General features: G+C 54.0%; 1 protein-coding gene across 2 annotated transcripts in view; it reads left to right on the forward strand.

The window, feature by feature from the left end:
• RBM46 (RNA binding motif protein 46) overlaps positions 1-12221 on the forward strand; it is a 703675-nt gene that overhangs the window by 17013 nt on the left and 674441 nt on the right. The gene's annotated exons all lie outside the window — the stretch shown is intronic.

Raw genomic sequence — 12221 nt, forward strand, 5'->3', positions numbered from 1 at the left:
AGAGGTGTAAGTCATGGGCACACTCACGTACAGAAGGACGAGGAATCCCTAATTCCATTGCTGACAAAGTTCTTCTAGCCCCCATCCTGCACACGGCCCACCTCTACCAGTCATCTTCACATGACATCAGCGTTGTTGGCCGTGACACATGTACAGCATGCGGACAGGGCAGGAGCATGTACATCTGCACACATGTCTTGCCATGGGGCCACGGACCACTACGGCATGTGCTCTAACACTCAACTACTAAGCAAGTGGCGTGTCAACATGCCGGACCTGGATGTCAAATTACACTCACCCAATGGCACCAACATGGCATTGCAGCGATACATACGCACCACGAAAGTCACTACTGTGTCTGGGCACCAATACATGCATTGCACTCCCAAGTAACATACACAGACAGTCTGCTCACCGCTAGTTTGCTGTTGATCCACACTCAGCCGTTCGGACAGGTCAGGATGCGTCACAGCAATGATACGGTGCATGAGAGGGGTCATGGAGCGTCGGGCCAGACGTGGCGTCCTTGGAATCATCCCCAGTGTCACTTCCGCTACATTCTTGCTCAGCCTGGAAATGTCGTCCCAGCGTTTGTGGCAGTGTGTATGTCGTCTATTGCCCACCCCCAATGCCCGTACATCACGTGCTATGCTCCTCCACGCGTCCTTGCGAAGGTGCAGCTTGACCTACCATGATGGGAGACAAAAGGGTGCAAGTCAGTGGACAGTTTGCCTGTCACACAGATAGGGGCAACACGTATCTGTCAGCAGCCATGCACATTCCGACAAATATGTCGGGCCCACAGTACACAGCTAAGATTGCAGAAGCCAGGAGTCATTGACCACCTCATGCACACCAACATGTCCCACACTGCACTTACCACCTGTCCGGGTGCGCCGTAGAGCCGTCCAAAGTTGTGGAGCACACCGTCCACGAGGACATCAAGCTCCGCGGCGGTGAAGGGACGAGACCGGATCTCTTTGACTCTCGACATGGCAAGATCACGGAGTATGGCACTAGAGCAGCAGTCGGTGGTCAACTCAGCAGCAGCAGGTCGAGGTGATGGTCACAGGCAGCAGTCGGTGGTCAGCTCAGCAGCAGCAGGTCGAGGTGATGGTCACAGGCAGCAGTCGGTGGTCAGCTCAGCAGCAGCAGGTCGAGGTGATGGTCACAGGCAGCAGACGGTGGTCAGCTCAGCAGCAGCAGGTCGAGGTGAACAGCCAGCACTGGTTCCCAGGGTAGGATGTGTGCTTTTTGACATCACACATATATAGGGCCCTGAGCACATGTCAGTGGTATACGTCGCCAGCAATTGGTCAGCCCTGGATGCGTGTTTGTAAAAGGGCCAATGACTGGCCCTGGAGTTGCGGTGCACTGCTTCCGCTACTTTCGATTGGCCATACGCGGCCAGCGTTCCCTCTTCCCATTGGCTGCATGTGCACGGACTGTCACGGTCACACATCGGCAACCGCATGTGCAAGCTTCCGGGACGGATACTTCTTTTGCAACAATGTTCTATCACTGGCGCCACCATGACGGTGCACGTATTCGGCGGGGGAGGTGCAGGCCAACACACCCTTTAGAAGTAGTCAATGGACATGGCAGTTCATGACCCCCTTACAGTCACATTGCATCATCCACCGTATACCGGCCGGGCCGGCCCGGCCTAGGACCGCCGTGCCGGCCATGTCCACAACCGCCGTGCCAGGCCCGGCCTAGGACCGCCGTGCCGGCCATGTCCACAACCGCCGTGCCAGGCCCGGCCTAGGACCGCCGTGCCGGCCATGTCAACCACCGCCGTGCCAGGCGAGTGAACATCCGTCGGTGGCTGACATGGCCGGCACGGCGGTCCTAGGCCGGCCTGGCACGGCGGTTGTGGACATGGCCGGCACGGCGGTCCTAGGCCGGGCCTGGCACGGCGGTTGTGGACATGGCCGGCACGGCGGTCCTAGGCCGAGCCTGGCACGGCGGTTGTGGACATGGCCGGCACGGCAGGCCGGGCCTGGCACGGCGGTTGTGGACATGGCCGGCACGGCGGTCCTAGGCCGGGCCTGGCACGGCGGTTGTGGACATGGCCAGCATGGCGGTCCTAGGCCGGGCCGGCCCGGCCGGTATACGGTGGATGATGTAATGTGACTGTAAGGGGGGTCATGAACTGCCATGTCCATTGACTACATCTAAAGGGTGTGTTGGCCTGCACCTCCCCCGCCAAATACGTGCACCGCCATGGTGGCGCCAGTGATAGAACATTGTTGCAAAAGAAGCATCCGTCCCGGAGGCTTGCACATGCGGTTGCCGATGTGTGACCGTGACGGTCCGTGCACATGCAGACAATGGGGAGAGGGAACGCAGCCCGCGTATGCCCATTCGAATATAGCGGAAGACGTCCACCACCATGGCGGCGCCAATGATTGTATATTTTCAGACGCTGCACCGTGGTGTATTGTCTGCTGTTGCGTCATGAGGGTTGTGAGCGTGATAGGGAAACTTCATTTGTCATGCACTATTCCATGTGTATCCATACTATGCCCATCGGTGTGCACACAATGTGCAATACATGTGCATGTCGACGTGTTGACGTCGGGTGTGACCCTACAGACGTTTTCACTTCTTCACATCTACACGGTACATCACGGCTGTATCGCCACATTCTGAATCTGTTGTCAGTGTGTGGTTCATGTGAGGTCACTACAATGGTGGGGGTACACATGCATTCAGTGTATGTGTGTTGCCTGTTGTGTCACCATGCATGTAATGTCCGTATGCTCACCATTATTGGTGTTGGCATTGCTGCATGATGACATGGTGTGTGCGTATCATTATCGTTTGTGTGCATGCACTTGCATGTGTGTCTGTGATGTGGCTTCTACACATTAGGGTCATGACACACGTCTTGTCAGTAATGTTGACATGTGACTAAGTTGCGTTGTACGTGTTGACACACTTCCTGTTGCTAGTGGCTGCACATTGTTAATGGGACACTCCGTATTGTAGTTACTATCAGAGATGTCACACATATGACCATTGTCCACAACATTTATCTTCTTGCTAATGTTGGCTTACATGTGATGTAGTTGCACACCTATGCGTTGTTTGTAAGTTGACTCAAGTTACATCTCTCTCCCACTCAGGAGGGCTCCAAATGTGCATCGGCCATACACTATGCTGGAGGATATGGTTGACGAGGAGGTGATCAGGAAATTCCGGCTAGATCGACGTAGATTGATGGAGCTTGTTGCCCAATTGTCTCCTCATCTGCAGCCACGAAGGACGTATCCTGGTTCCATTACACCCACAGCAAAGGTGATGGCGGCACTACACTTTTTTGCTACTGGCACCTTTCAGTACACAGTTGGACATGCCGGGGGGATGTCACAGTCCATGTTCAGCATGGTACTTCGGGATGTTCTAAAAGCTATGATGCTGTACAAGGATGACTACATCCTTTTCCCACGGCCGGCAGAGTTGCCAGCAGTCAAAGCAGACTTCTATGCACTGGGCCAGATACCACACGTAGTGGGTTCCATTGATGGCACACATATCGCTCTCATTCCACCACGGGCACGTGAGCAGGTTTATAGGAATCGGAAGCACTTCCATTCGCTGAACGTGCAGGTGGTGTGCCTGGCCGACAACATCATCTCCCATGTGTGTGCAAGATTTCCAGGCTCCACACATGACGCCCACTTCATGCGGAGCAGCATTGTCCCCCAACTGATGGCAAATCTGCATCCCGGTCATGCGTGGCTTGTTGGTGAGTATGCTGTGGGGACTTTTGTGATTTCTGTGTGGCATGGGGTACCCACCAATTCTGGTTGTGATATTTGTGTCTGTCATCCCCCTACATAGGCGACTCGGCGTACCCAAACCGGCCCTGGCTCCTGAGTCCCATACGTAATCCTACTACAGTGGGTGAAATGCGCTACAATGATGCACATGGAAGGACACGTAGAGTGGTGGAACGTACTTTTCGACTGCTGAAGTCTAGGTTTCGTGCCTGGATAAGACCGGAGGGGCCCTGCCTTACTCACCAGGCAAAGTATGCAGGATCGTGGTTGCCTGCTGCATGCTCCACAACCTGGCCGTGCGCAATGACATTGAACTGCTCTTGGACCCTGAAGACCAACAAGTTCCTCGGCATCCCATCCCACCCATGTCGACTGATGAGGATAGTGGTGAGGAGGAAGGTGTGGACCAGAGGCGCCAGCTCATTGATCGCTACTTCCCTTGAATGTGAGTAACTACCTCTTGTGCCGGTTGACAATGCCTTATGTATGTTTGCTGGTGTTGTGTGGATGTGGTGTGCATCAGCTGGGTGTTCTGCTATGTGATGGTTGCATAGGTGTGTGTTCATTTATTTGGACATGCAAGTCTCCATGATGTGTGTCCTCTCATCCAATGATTTTGTGTTGAGTGTGGTTTGTGGAATGTTGCTGTGCTGTGTGTTGTGATGGGTGTGAATATGTTTCCTGACGTGTGTTTGCTGTCTCTGAATTTCCCTAGGTCACTCCCGCAGCGGCATGATTATGTACGACTTGGATCCCTGCACCTGGTTACGTCTGTTTCTGAGGCAATCATGTGATTAAACATGGAGGCAACACATCATTGAGTGTGTAAGTGACATTTATTTACAGGTTGTGCATTGGTGCTGGTGAATATTTACAAGTAAGTGTGGGGTGGGGGAGTGTGAGTTGAAGGTAATGGCAGATGAAATGTCCGTGCTGACACCACATTGGGTGATGTCAGGCTAGTCCAGCAGACCTGTGCCAATGATTGGCTATGTGGGACAGGATAGTTGCCAGGGTGAATGGCTGGCTCAGGCAGTGTCAGAGTCATTGTCGGCCCCTCTTGGAGCGTGTGGATTGAGCCCCCCCACTGCTCTTACCCACTTCCAGCCTCGGACGGCCCCTCCGTCTTTGAGGTGGAACGGAGTCAGCTGGGGGGGCAGGTTGCTGAGGGGCCACATCCGTCGCCAGGGGCACAGGTGGCGGTGGCGGTGGCGTTGCTGGCCGTGGCGTCTGACACTTGGTTGAGGGGGGGTGGGGTTGTTGCGGGCTATACATTCCCTCCACATTGTTGTCTGCTGGCCCATGATGTCCACTATCTGGCCAAGGCGGCCCTCAATGTCCCGCAACATGTTAGTGTTGTCCACCGAGTCCTGGTGGGCACGATCTGCCTGTTCCTGGCTACGGTCGTAGGAAGCCTGGCACCTGGCTAGGGCTTCAAGTGACTCTGCCACAGGATGGGGTGGGTGGCCTTCCTCAGCGCGACGGAGTGTGGATCTCCTGATTGGCTGATGTGGCCTCGCCTCTCTCCTGTCTGGCCCACTCTCCCTGCTTGGGTGGGAGGCCAATGGCCCTGCGTCGTGCGGTGGGTTAGGCAGGGTGGCACAGGCAGGAGTGGTGGTACTGGTGGTGGCGGTGGTGGTGGTGGTGAGTCTGCAGCTCACTGTGGCCGGTGTTGCAGGAGTTACACAGGCAACGGTTGTCGGGGCCGGGATTTCCTGTGAGCCAGATGGCCCTGGCAGTCTGCTTGGGCCCGCACCATCCTCCGCACCGGAGCTGGCTGTGGCATCTTCCCCAGAGAGTCCGGTATGGGTGTGAGGCGAGTCTTGCGGCCGGTTGCTGGTTTCACCAGTCAGATTACGATCACCTGAGGGACAAGATTGTGCTGATCAGTACTGTGAACATTACATGTTCATATCAATTTGATTACATTTCAGTGTCCTGTCGCACACACCCCACCCACCACCACCGCCCTCCCTGTGGACATGGGGGCCTGTTGGGAGTTGTAGTGCTGGTCTCTCACACACCCCACCCACCTCTCACACACACCCTGTGGACATGGGGGCCTGTTGGGAGTTGTAGTGCTGGTCTCTCACACACCCCACCCACCTCTCACACACACCCGACCCACCACCGCCCTCCCTGTGGACATGGGGGCCTGTTGGGAGTTGTAGTGCTGGTCTCTCACACACCCCACCCACCTCTCACACACACCCTGTGGACATGGGGGCCTGTTGGGAGTTGTAGTGCTGGTCTCTCACACACCCCACCCACCTCTCACACACACCCTGTGGACATGGGGGCCTGTTGGGAGTTGTAGTGCTGGTCTCTCACACACCCCACCCACCTCTCACACACACCGACCCACCACCGCCCTCCCTGTGGACATGGGGGCCTGTTGGGAGTTGTAGTGCTGGTCTCTCACACACCCCACCCACCTCTCACACACACCCTGTGGACATGGGGGCCTGTTGGGAGTTGTAGTGCTGGTCTCTTACACACCCCACCCACCTCTCACACACACCCTGTGGACATGGGGGCCTGTTGGGAGTGGTAGTGCTGGTCTCTCACACACCCCACCCACCTCTCACACACGCCCTGTGGACATGGGGGCCTGTTGGGAGTTGTAGTGCTGGTCTCTCACACACCCCACCCACCTCTCACACACACCCTGTGGACATGAGGGCCTGTTGGGAGTTGTAGTGCTGGTCTCTCACACACCCCACCCACCTCTCACACACACCCGACCCACCACCGCCCTCCCTGTGGACATGGGGGCCTGTTGGGAGTTGTAGTGCTGGTCTCTCACACACCCCACCCACCTCTCACACACACCCTGTGGACATGGGGGCCTGTTGGGAGTTGTAGTGCTGGTCTCTCACACACCCCACCCACCTCTCACACACACCCTGTGGACATGGGGGCCTGTTGGGAGTTGTAGTGCTGGTCTCTCACACACCCCACCCACCTCTCACACACACCCTGTGGACATGGGGGCCTGTTGGGAGTCGTAGTGCTGGTCTCTCACACACCCCACCCATCTCTCACACACACCCGACCCACCACCGCCCTCCCTGTGGACATGGAGGCCTGTTGGGAGTTGTAGTGCTGGTCTCTCACACACCCCACCCACCTCTCACACACACCCTGTGGACATGGGGGCCTGTTGGGAGTTGTAGTGCTGGTCTCTCACACACCCCACCCACCTCTCACACACACCCTGTGGACATGGGCGCCTGTTGGGAGTTGTAGTGCTGGTCTCTCACACCCCCCCCACCTCTCACACACACCCTGTGGACATGGGGGCCTGTTGGGAGTTGTAGTGCTGGTCTCTCACACAACCCACCCACCTCTCACACACCCTGTGGACATGGGGGCCTGTTGGGAGTTGTAGTGCTGGCCTCACACACCCCACCCACCTCTCACACACACCCTGTGGACATGGGGCCCTGTTGGGAGTTGTAGTGCTGGTCTCTCACACACCCCACCCACCTCTCACACACACCCTGTGGACATGGGGGCTTGTTGGGAGTTGTAGTGCTGGTCTCTCACACACCCCACCCACCTCTCACACATACCCTGTGGACATGGGGGCCTGTTGGTAGCCATTAACATTTTGGTGAGAATGTGGCCCACGTGCATGGGTTGGGGCCTGGGAGATGTGTCTTCTCAGTTGTGTGAGGCTGACCATGTCGTTCTGATCGTGGTGCTTGGTTAGTACTTACCAGCCTCTTCTCCTTCCTCAAGTCCTTCCAGGCTCTCTGGGTGCAGTATGCCCAGCACCTTTTCCTCCCAATCAGTGTAGGGTATGGGCTCCGGGGGTGTGCAGCCGCCAGTGTGATTAGCTCTCACATGGTTTTTGGCACGGATGCCTTTCACCCTGGTTTTCAGGTCATGCCACCGCCTCTGTATCTCGTGCTTTGTCCTTGGCACGGTCCCTGACGCATTCACCCGACTGACGATCCTGTCCCACATGTGATTTTTCTGCGCCACGGTGGTCTGCTGGACTTGGGCCCCGAATATGTGGGGCTCAACACGGATAATTTCATCCACCATTACCTTCAACTCCGTCTCCGTGAATTTAGTTTTTTTTTTGGGTGCCATGGTGTGTGGTGCTCAGGGTGTGGGTTGAGTGAGTTGGGGGGTGCAGGTGTGTGTTGTGTGGTGTGTAGGAATGGTGTGGTGGGTGTTTGTGTGGTGGGTGTGGTAGGGTGGTGGTTGTGTGTCTTCAATTGGTGTATGCTGTCGTTCGTAATGGGCCTCTTGCTAGCAGCTATGCTGTGATGCAAAGGATTGTGGTAGTGGGTGTGTGTCATTTTATAGTCATGTCTCAATGGTTTTTGGCAGTCAGGTGGTAGGTGGGTGTGTTGACTAGTGTGCATTATTGGGTACTTGGGGGGGTGTCATTGTGGCTTGTGATTGGTGTTGGTGTTTCAGGTGGGGGTAGTCCTTTTTCGTGTGTTTGCTATTTACTTCCGTCACACTTTTTGACATTGGTTTGACGGTAGGGATGTTGTTCGTGTTGGGCTTCCACTGTGATGCACTGTTTCTCGTTGCATTCTTTCCGCCGCGGACGTGGATGGCGGTGCGTACCGGGGTATAGGCGGCGATATCCTAATCGCGGACACGGAGCCTTCGCAGGTATGGCGGTGGAGGTGGCTGTTCCCGCGTTCATGTGCGTCCGCGGCGGACGGGGTTTGGTCGGTTCCGTCCGCTTGCGGCGGGCTCTGGTGTACTCCGTCCGCCGTTGACGGACTTTGGTGTTCTCTGTCCGCCGCGGTCGGGGGTTCGTACCAGTATAATCCTAATCGCTACGGCGGTTTATCCGCGGAGCGGTCCGGAGTATCTTGCCCGCTTCCTTGGCGGACGGGTCACGTTTCCGTCCGCGATCCTAATCGGCCTCTTGGTCTGAGAATGCAGTTGGAAAGCCACAATGTCTATGCAACCAAGAAACCGTTTTAGTTTTTAGGGTTGCATGTGTTTCTTGGTATTTATCATGCTCAGCTGGGGGGACATTGGTTAAAACTACCACGTATGGAGCACAGTCAGGCGGGAGATTAGTAATGCGCCTATGTCTTACCTCAGTCCAGTCTTCGTTACCGTCGGCTTTTGTTACAGCCTGGCTGTCATTATAGACTGTAGGCGCAGGGATTGGGGGGTTACTTATGCCGTTATCACTAGTGCCTATGTCTCTCTGAGGGGCAACATCCTCCTTATCACAATCACTTGATGACGATGTCATTTGACTACCCGCTAATTCTACCAAATTTTTAAGTAATCCACCTAATCTATTGACTTCAGCAGTTAGCTGGTCAATTTTGATCATGAGGGGTTTAACAATGGCCTTAATCTTAGAGTCAATGATACCCACTAGATTATTAATTAATTCGGCATCCAATGTAACAGCATCATCTTTAGCCATGATGTTATCATCCTTGTTCGAGTTATTAGGGGGGGTAACTGCTTTTTTCCTAATAGATCGTGGCACTCCCCGTTTAGTCTGACCTTTTCTGCAAGCCCTAACCACTCTAGGAACAGGGGTACATGGGTGCTGAGATGTGTTATTAATAGAATCTTCCAAATCAACCAAGTTAGGGATGTCCTGCCCAGATATATCTTTAGCAGGGGCCTCGGGATTATTAGAGCTACCGCTTTCATCCAGTACCAGTGAGACCGGCACTGCTTCCATGATGGATTGCGGAGGGGGACTGGCTAAACCCAACGACTGCCGCCTCTCGTTATTAATCTTGCTCACAACCTTCACCAAATAGTTGTCAATGGTATGAGGCACCTGGGTAGCCTTTAGTTTAGACATTGCACACTGTTTAAAAGACCCGATATAAAGCTTCTTCAATTTAACAGAAATGAAAACAAATACAACAAACCAACAAATGGTACAGTCTCTAGTTAAAATAGAAAATAATGAATTCTCACTGCGTATATAGTCAGATTGAATAGATCAGGGTTTCTGGCCCAGCCCAGTCTCTTTCTGTCTCGGACTGTCGCAGACTGTCCCGCCCTTGTCCCGGGCCTAGCCCGGGCGCTCCCGCGCGTGACTCGCGGGGCGAGAGGCGTTCCGTGCTTTTCTGGCGCCTCCGGGCGCAGTGCTGGCGTCAGAGACGCGACCTGGCCGCCGGGGCACCTGGGAGTTGCAGTTTCCGGCCCCCGCGGTGGTTGTGGTTGGTGTGGGCGATGTTCCCGAGCTGCCGTTCCCCTCACGGCGCCTGCTGGGACCCGCTGACACAGGGATACACGAGCCGTTCCCCTCACGGCCGGATAAGGTAAGTCAAGTGTCGCCAGTGAGCGCTCGGCGCTCCGTGCTTTTTTGGCGCCTCCGGGCGCAGTGCTGGCGTCAGAGACGCGACCTGGCCGCTGGGGCACCTGGGAGTTGCAGTTTCTGGCCCCCGCTGTGGTTGTGGTTGGTGTGGGCGATGTTCCTGAGCTGCCGTTCCCCTCACGGCGCCTGCTGGGACCCGCTGACACAGGGATACACGAGCCGTTCCCCTCACGGCCGGATAAGGTAAGTCAAGTGTCCCCAGTGAGCGCTCGGCGCTCCGTGCTTTTCTGGCGCCTCCGGGCGCAGTGCTGGCGTCAGAGATGCGACCTGGCCGCCGGGGCACCTGGGAGTTGCAGTTTCCGGCCCCCGCGGTGGTTGTGGTTGGTGTGGGCGATGTTCCCGAGCTGCCATTCCCCTCACGGCGCCTGCTGGGACCCGCTGGCACAGGGATACACGAGCCGTTCCCCTCACGGCCGGATAAGGTAAGTCAAGTGTCCCCAGTGAGCGCTCGGCGCTCCGTGCTTTTCTGGCGCCTCCGGGCGCAGTGCTGGCGTCAGAGACGCGACCTGGCCGTCGGGGCACCTGGGAGTTGCAGTTTCCGGCCCCCGCGGTGGTTGTGGTTGGTGTGGGCGATGTTCCCGAGCTGCCGTTCCCCTCACGGTGCCTGCTGGGACCTGCTGACACAGGTATACACGAGCCGTTCCCCTCACGGCCGGATAAGGTAAGTCAAGGGTTATTTTCTCATTTGACCGTGCAGGATTGATGCCTATTCTCACCTTTAGTAATTCCGATCTCCACCAGTGGTTCGGTACGGTATCTAAATACGGATACCAATTATCATTACTCCAGCTATTTAACATAAAATGCACAGACTCTTTTTGTTTCAGGTAATTCATGTCGATTAGTTTAGATTTTTCATTTCCCAAGATTTTTAGATCGCTCTTCCGTTCTTCAATACATAGTGACACTGGGTCAATTTTTACTTTTAAAGATTCACAAATGGAGAGGAGAGTGTTTCTGGAAGTTTTTACCCAGGTTAGTTCATTCTGTTGGATCTCCCTCCTGCACCAGCAAGACACTTTCGCCTCCTCTCCTGACCCTAAGCGTTTCCAAAATCTACATAGATTTACCTGAACTTGTATGTTCCATGCTAGCCAATCTAGTTCTACCCTAATTGCCTGTACCATTGACGATTTGGGTAAAGAGAGAAGGGTTTTTAAACATTTCCCTTCCTCCTTATCCCATGAACATTTCCCCCCAAACACAAACTTTCGGCACCATAGTGCGTCTGCGGGGGGATCATAGCCTTAAATGCTTTCAACACTGGTCTGTGTGACATTTCACTAAACACCAAGGGACCACGTTTTCGATCCCATTCAGGCAGCACAGCCGGAAGACAGAATGAATCCAATCAATTAAATACTGAAAATTAAAATTTCTCTTAATCCATTATTTTTGTAAATCCAATTTTGACAATTTTTTCACTTTTCTTCAATCCATTTTATCCATTCAGCTACCATGCAAAGGTATTCACAAAACACAGGGAAAATGGTTGTCACATGTCACGATTTCTTTATTGAAAATGCCCAATGCATTTCGGGATTATTCCCTTCCTCAGGGGCATCTAAAAAAACAACAACAAACACAAACGTTTGCACAATTATCACCATTATTATAGCATGTGTTAATCAGTGACAAGCTTATTAAATCTGTTTATCTTTGTTTTCCGTCGTTATTCACTAAAAGATCCCTTCCACCCTTCTTTCAGTAAAAAATGAAGTTTTGACTAAGCGTTCGTCTTTAATCAATCATTGAGAACATCCCCCCTTATTTAAACCAGATAGCGCACAAAATGTAACCCTTCCCTCAATCTGGATTTTAAACCTTGTTTCTTTAACTTAATATGCCTCATAAACGCAATTGAGCGCTTCTGCCATTCCTGTTACGAGTCTGCCTGTAGTCAGCTTACCGTGACATGCACTATTTTTCATCTGTTTTAATGGCATCTGGTGTTGCAATATCAGCTTTCTCAAAGCCAGCATAAAAATATATCTTAGCTTCTCATTCGTGTTGCATGAAGCGCCGCAGCACGCTTCTTCTTCGAAATTGTAACAACCTGAGCTGAATACTTGCCACTCAACCTTATATCGCTCCGCCCC

The sequence above is a fragment of the Lissotriton helveticus genome, chromosome 2_1 (genome assembly GCF_964261635.1).
Source record: "Lissotriton helveticus chromosome 2_1, aLisHel1.1, whole genome shotgun sequence".
NCBI lineage: Eukaryota > Metazoa > Chordata > Amphibia > Caudata > Salamandridae > Lissotriton > Lissotriton helveticus.